The 7,786-nt window shown below is 37.3% G+C and overlaps 1 long non-coding RNA gene across 1 annotated transcript; it reads right to left on the bottom strand.

Annotated features, from left to right (window-relative positions):
• Positions 1-3,852: 3,852 nt before the first annotated feature.
• LOC141165232 (uncharacterized) lies at positions 3,853-5,173 on the bottom strand. Its single transcript, XR_012251103.1, has 5 exons — positions 4,972-5,173; positions 4,383-4,444; positions 4,227-4,309; positions 4,092-4,152; positions 3,853-4,008 (listed from the first exon to the last, which is right to left on the bottom strand). It is a non-coding gene; the product is annotated as an uncharacterized lncRNA (long non-coding RNA).
• Positions 5,174-7,786: the final 2,613 nt, after the last annotated feature.

Genomic DNA, 7,786 nt, shown 5'->3' with positions numbered 1-7,786 from the left:
GGTGCTTTATCCTCGCCTAGACCTCAACCCAGAAACCAAAAGGAATTGGGGAAGGAGGGGGGTCTCGACTTCGAACCAGCACCCGAGGGGCTGGGGAAGGAGCGACATGGTGAATAGTCATCTCGGCTTTATCTGTGCACCCCATAATAGGGGGCAGAGGAAGGAGCCATGCCGGGAGTCTCACAGGAGACCCACTTTTCTTCATCTGTAATCCCGTCGGAAAAAAAACGGAGTAAAAATTTTAGGTGTGCCTCATATGCGACACTAAGCAAAAACTGGAGAAGGCTGATGCCGTCCAGGGGTGTATACTGCCGAGGAGGAGCCACAGTTAATCTTTTTCAGATTATGCAGAGTGTCGCCTCCTAGTGGACAGCAGCATAACACCCATGGTCCTGTGTCGCCCAATGAGGCGACAGAGTAATTTAATATTTGATCGCACACCCTTCTGAATAAATAACTGCCATCAATCGCTTCCTAACCATCAACAAGCTTCTTACACCTCTCAACTGGAATTTTGGCCCACTCTTCTGTTGCAAACTGCTCCAGGTCTCTCATATTTGAACGTGCCTCCTCCCAACAGCAATTTTAAAGTTTCTCCACAGGTCTTCAATGCGATTGAGATCCAGACTCATTGCTGGATACCTCAGAACTCTACCGCGCTTTTTCCATCCATTTCTAGATGCTTTTTGAAGTATGTTTGGGGTCATTGTCCTGCTAGGGGGTCATTGCCCTATGACCTAGGACACAAACCCGGCTTTCTGACACTGGGCACTACATTGCGACTCAAAATCCTTTGGTTATCTGTAGGTACTGTGTTCTTTTTTTTTTGTAGGCCTCATTCCATTTTTGGTAAACAGTAGAATGATGTGCATTACTAAAAAGATCTATCTTGGTCTCATCTGTCCACAAAATTCTTTCCCAGAAGGATTTTGGCTTACGTATATTTTGGCAATCTGCAGTCTAGCTTTTTCAAATCTCTGTGTCAGCAGTGGGGTCCTCCTGGGTCTCCTGCCATAGCATTTCTTTTCATTCAAATGTCGATGGATAGTTTACGCTGACACTAATGCAGCCTGAGCCTGCAGGACAGCTTGAATTTCTTTGGAACTTGATTGAGGCTGCTTATCAACCATCCGGACTATCCTGCGTTGCAACCTTTCATGAAATTTTCTCTGCTGTCCACGTCCAGGCAGATTAGCTACAGTTCCATGGGTTGTAAACTTCTTGATTATGTTGCTCATCGTGGATAAATGAACATCAAGATCTCTGGAGATGTACTTGTAACCTTGAGATTGTTGATATTTTTCAACAATTTCGGTTCTCAAGTCCTCAGTTCTTTTCTCTTTCTGTTCTCCATGCTTATTGTGGCACACAATGCAAAGATTGAGTCAACATCTCCACTTTTTACCTGGTTTCAGGTGTGATTTTCATATTGTCCACACGTTACTTTCCACAGGTGAGTTTCAAAGAGCATCACATGCTTGAAACAAAGTTGTGCACCCACAATTTTGGAAAGATTGTAACAATTTTGTCTGCTCCATTTTTGGAGTTTTGTGTGAAATTATATCCAATTTGCCCTTTTTTCTCTTTTTTTTTTGTGTTATTCCAATACACACAAAGGTAATACATGTGTATAAGAAAGCACGTTAAATAATTTTCTGGGAGAAATACTTCATTTTCTGGAACAATTTCAAGGGTGGTAACACTTTCTGCCATGACTGTATGCATGTGTAAAACATTACAATGCAATCTTTATATTTCCCACATGGTATATTGATCTACTATAGACTCACATTAGGTGCTCTGAATAGTTTTCATATGTCTATGAGGAGTAATGTAGGGGGACATGTGACTACTTTATTAGCACTATAGATGTGATGTGAGGTAGATACTGTTTGCCACGGATGAGTTCACAGGTATAGTTGGAAGGGACCTCCTGGGTCATCTGGTCCAACCCCCTGCTCAAAGCAGGATTCACTAAACAATCTCAGACAGATATCTGTCCAGCCTCTGTTTGAAGACTTCCATTGAAGGAGAACTCACCACCACTCGTGGCAGCCTGTTCCACTTATAGATCACCCTCACTGTCAAAATTTTTTTTTTGTATCTTCTCCCATTCAGTTTCACCCCATTTCTTCTAGGCTTTCTTTGTGCAAATGAGAATAAAGCTAATCCCTCTACAGTGTGACAGCCCTTAAGATATGATACTTGTAGACAACTATTAAGTCTCCTTACAGTTTTCTCTTTTGCAAGCTAAACATTCCCAAATCTTTTAACCCTTTCTCATAGGACATAGTTTGTAGATCCTGTCACTATTCTCGTCGCTCTTCTCTGATCTTGCTCCAGTTTACTTCTGGACATTGCTCTGTTATATTAATTGCTGGAATAAATGACAGAGGTCATTGCTGGGGCAGATACTAACAGCCAAGAGTGCAGAGGGCGAGGCTGGTCACTGAGGGCAGGGCTGGGGCTACATCTGGCTGTGAGCTTAGGAAAAAAAGCCCAGGCAGCTGCCTGGTCTGGTAGAGCCACAGATAAACAAACTGGGTGCATGCAATGAAGTGAAACTCAGGAGGAACGAAAGATAAAAACAAAAAACAAAGAGTATAGGGGTGTTGTATATTACAATACAGCACGGATTAACTTAATTTTTTTTTTAGATTTCATAAAAAAGGAATATAATCTCACCATGAGCCATGTGGTGTTCTTATGACTGGTCTTCCAGGTTGTAGATCCTCAATGTAGGACAGGAGAGGGGGCACAACTTAATTTAAGCCACGCATTATCCCAATACAGCATCCAAGGGATCAAAAAATCATATTTCCAAAAATACTCCCATTATTGTTCCTTTTTTATGATTTTACAGATTTTGAGACCCACATTATTTGGTTGATGTATATACATTTTTCGGTATACCCAAGAGCATGTTGATTTACATGATTGTCGTGTCTTGATTGTTGTGTTGTCTTATAGCCAGGTGGATTTTTCCATTTTTTAATATTAAAAGTTTGTTAAAGTTAAAATTGATTTATACCCTTGCTTTTACACATACAATTCAATTTTTTCCTGTAACATATAGAAGGGGTTTACGTCTTTATTATCATGTGAGAAAAGATTAGAGATGATCTTTATACCCTTTTCTTTCCAGTCTTTTAGATCTGTGTAGGGGATAACTTTCTTAAGACTCAAGATATTGGTCTCGATACTGAATGGTGAAGGTTTATAGAGTTATATTGGTTTTACCATTTATAAATGGTGACATTCATAGTTGTGGATTTTAGTGGAGAGAGATTGTCTATCAAGTGGGCCAGAATTAAGTATTTTAGGGAAATATTATTGTACAATGATTTTTCCAATAATATGCAGCTTGAAGTTTCATTGGATACAATCCAATTATGGTTTTGTTTTATTACATTTGACAAGTAATAATTCAATATATTTGGGACCCCCAGGTACAATTGTTTTTCTTTTTTTTTTGGGTTGTTTAGTTGGCAACTCTTGGTCTTTTTTTCTTCCAAATAAATTTTGAGATCTGAGAATGGAATTTATAGTAGTAAAGGTTAGTGGCGCTAGATGGGTCTTCTTAAAGTAAACTGCGGCAAGTAAAGACAAAATACCACTAATTGTCAAGGAGGTTAAAAAATAGATAAAGAAGGCATAACTTGCGCTGATTCCATAGGAGTGATAAGGGAAATGGGATGAGGATAAAGAAATAAAATAATTCTAGTGGTAGATTAAGAGAATAATAGGTTAAAAAAAAATAGTTAGAATATATCATAGAAGACCCGAAAGTGGTAAAAGACAATTTTATTAGTGAAATTAAAACACACGGGTAGATAATAAAAATACTGCGACTGGTACGATATAATATTTAAAAAGGGATAGTGGAAAGGGCCGAGGATATTCAGTCGTGGCTTGGGTAGCAGTTGTAGTTTTAAGTGTGTAGATTTTTGTTCACTGGGTCGTGGTCGTCCCCTGGGTCGTGGTCGTCCCCTGGGTCGTGGTCGTCCCCTGGGAAAAGGAGAGGAAAATTGGTAAAGTTGTTAGTATTAGCACTAATGGCCCATGAGCGGGTGGGTTTAAGTGTCGGTTACCTGGTAATAGAAGATGAAAGATGAAAGGAATGGGTCCAGGTGGTTATTCCTCGTCGATTTGCTGAAAAGGAGAATACACAACAAGTGACTGGGCGTTATATACGTAAATGAGGACAATAGGTAGTGTTATATTACCTGGGACGTAGTCGTTGGTTACTGCGTGGATGTTTAGTAGAAGTTGCGCCCCTTGTGGACAAGGTTAGTACCTAGTACTGGTGCTTATAAGGGAAAAAAAGGTAAGTATGAGGGAAAAACAGGTGAGTAAGGAGAGAAATAAAGGTACAGTTATACCTGAATTTGGTGTGATATGTGTAAATTTCCAGTGTGTATAGACAGGTTGGTTTCAAGGTGGCCTAGGATAAAGAAGGTACAGTGAACTTCACCAGGACGGCTTTGTGCGTCCAGATAGCCTACGGTAACTGATAATAGGTCTTGGATAACATGAGGACGTTACTGTCAATTGGCCTTTGGCAGGTAGATGCTGTATTAGGTGATCATATAAAGTCAGGATCTTTGTAACTGTTAGTGTCGGCAGGGCTAATTAGTTCTCTGGGTTCTTAGTAGTTTTCCTTGTTACAGAAGGTATAAGTGATAAGGAACACTATGGTGCTTGGTATAGTTCCTGTGCTGCCTATTGTAGGCTAGAACGAATCAGTAGTGGATGAATACTGTGCTATAGCTCAGTGAGCCGCAGCTCACAAGTAGAGGGTGGAAAGAGTTAACAAAGCAGTGAAGTGGCCTGCTACTCGTGCTGCTACTGTGCAGCCTTGTTCAGATGCCAGAGATTCCTTATGGAGAGAGATGGTGGTGCTGTGAGACACAGCGGTGTGCAGAGCGCTTGAGAGGGAGGCGTGCTGCGGACCACACAGTGGTGACTTACTGTGCCGGTGTCCTGATGGCTGGTAGCTGCTCTAGAGGTGGCGCGGTAGTGTCCCTTCGGTCTGTGGGGTTGTTCTGATGGTTTCCTCGGGTTTGTGCAGGAGTATGGAGCTGACGAGGTGGGAGAGAGAAGGGGCAGAGTCCCGGTGACTCAATGCTCTTCAAAGCTCTCCCGGTGTTGGCTCACAGCAGGTCAGGAGGACCATTGAGAATGGAATTTAGATAACCATGCCTTGTTTATTAAGAGTAGAAAAACTCGAAAAATGTATAGGAGTTTAGGGATTAAAAACTTTCTAGTTTATAAAAATGTATATTAGTTCAATATAAATATAATAAAAAATACTGAGTTTTAGATATGAAAGAAGAGAATAAAGACTTCAGAAGGCTAGGCTTTGCAGTAACTGTCACACTGCTACAACTATGGCTAAAGGTATACTTTTTCTGTGCAGCAAACTACTTTTTTGTGTGCAAATCAATATTCATGAATTTATATATACAGTATATGATCTTTTCATCAATTGTGTATGCGTGCATCACTTTGTCACTAGTATTTTACTATATAGCAGTATCATTTATATATGAGACACCTCTACTTATTTATCTTCATGTCATACAGTGGTCCCTAGACCTCTTCTGTGGTCTCTTTTTCTCTATTATTTCACATTTTTTTTACATTTTTTTTATTGTATTTATACTTAATTAATAAATGTACATTTTTAGAAACTTGAAAGTATTGTTGGCTGTCCTTTTTTAGTTTTATATATGTTAATTTTCATATAGGGGATTATTTTATTGAAGAACTCTTGGTATTTGATATTTGTTATATCTTCCCGTATGACTTGGAAAATAATCCCTTGGTTAAAATCTAGTAAGTTTTAAGGATCCTTTGTGATTTGAATACCCAGATATAGAATAGTCATTTTCCCAATTGTATTGGAATTCACCTTGAATGTCATTTTTCAAGTTCATCTATAAACAGATCTAAAATTGTAGACTTTTTGCGTTTAATTTTATAATAAGAGACTTCAGTAAATTCTTGTATCTCTTTTGAGATCTCTCTATGGGATGATAATGGATTGGATACTGACAAAATAACATCATCCCAAAATAAGCTGATCTTGTAGTTTCTAATTCTGGTTGAAATTCCTTTGATAATGGCATTACTTCTAATTCTTTCTGCAAAGGGTTCCATAATTAAGGCAAATATGGTAGGAAATAAAGGGCATAACTGTCTTGTATCATTGGTGATTTTAGTTGTAATAATTTTTTAGTTTCAATAATTTGTATTCATTTTAATTAACAGATAATACTAACAAGGGGAAAAGGGGAAGGAAAATTAATTATTTAATGTGGAGGAGGGGTGAGAAGAGGAAAGAGGGAAAGAAATAAAGGGTGGAGAACTTAAATACTGTACTTAGCAAATACATAGGTAAAACAGAAAACTTAAATAACAATTTTGACAATCATATAACATATGTTATTACAAATAAGCATGGATTGCATTTAATATTTGTAGATGGAAGCAGGAACATTTACCTGAATAATGGCATTCAAATTTCTTTAATACAAATTCTCTCACTAAGGATAGCTATCATTCCACATAGCCAATTTTTTTTGTATTTACCTAAAGAGTTATATTCATAATACTTATGAAGTGAAATCTTGTGGATAATATTTGATGATTTAGGAACATTTGGTTTCTTCCAAGAGTATGCTATACAGTTTTTTTTTCTCCAAAAACATTAAAATAGGTTTTAAAATAAGGTTAATGGTTTCCATGTCTATTGAAAGAAGAGCCATTTGGGAATTAATGTTTAAATCCCTCTTAAATAGCTGTTTAGTAAAAGAAAAAACATCTTTCCAAAATTTCCTAAGTTTGGGACATTTCCAAAAAAACATGCAAGATGTCACTATTTATTTGTCCTGCTTTTATTTCTGTGATGTTTGAGTCTTTGTGCCACGCACATTGTTGGTTTGTCAAATAATGAATAAAATTTGAACTTCATAGTTTTTAAATATGTGTCATTCATGAAACAATATTTTTTGGGTGTTTTTTTCTAATTTTAATATTTCTTGACAGGTGGTGTGGTTTGATTTTTTTAAAGAATCCTCTTTGTTTTTTAAATCGATTTGTAGTTTATTAATTTACTTTTTCTGTTTTTTCTTATGTATGGCCGACATTTTAATCAAAATCCCTCTTAGTACCTCTCTGTGCGCATTACAGATTGAAAATGGGCTCATTGATTCTGGGGTGTTGTCTTCAAAGTCATTTTTTTATTTATTTTTCAATTTTACTTTTGAAGTTGAGAGAATTGATAAGGGATGAGTTACACTTACATCATCAACTGGCTTGGATAGGAGGGCCTAAGGAAAAAATTCCTAGAACCGATGAATGGTCAGAAAGCGACTCAGGGTTTATTAGTATTTTTTTTGAATTTTGAGATAAGAGAAAATATCTTTTAGTATGAAATCAATTCTGGATGAGGTTTTGTGAGCATCAGAATAGTGGTCATACTCTAGAAGTGTTGATACATCTAAAAAAGTCTAGTAACTCGTGTTTTAATTGTCATTTTTTTAATGTTGAGGTATTTGGTATGAAAGATGAATCTAGTAGGGCATCTGATATAAGGTTAAAATCACCTAGTAATATTAGATCTCCTTTCTTTACTTTTGGTATTTTATTTATAAGATTGTTAATTAAATGGATGTTTATTGTTTGGGGCACAGATGTTAACCAAAGTGCTTAAGTGGTTGTTAATATAACTAATTAAGCTATGGTATCTTCCTACTGAGTCCACATGTTTTCAGACTAAATT

Source organism: Phyllobates terribilis, unplaced genomic scaffold, assembly GCF_046119375.1.
Source record: "Phyllobates terribilis strain yellow unplaced genomic scaffold, ASM4611937v1 Scaffold_11__3_contigs__length_659146591, whole genome shotgun sequence".
NCBI lineage: Eukaryota > Metazoa > Chordata > Amphibia > Anura > Dendrobatidae > Phyllobates > Phyllobates terribilis.
This window is presented reverse-complemented; position numbering and strand designations above follow the sequence as displayed.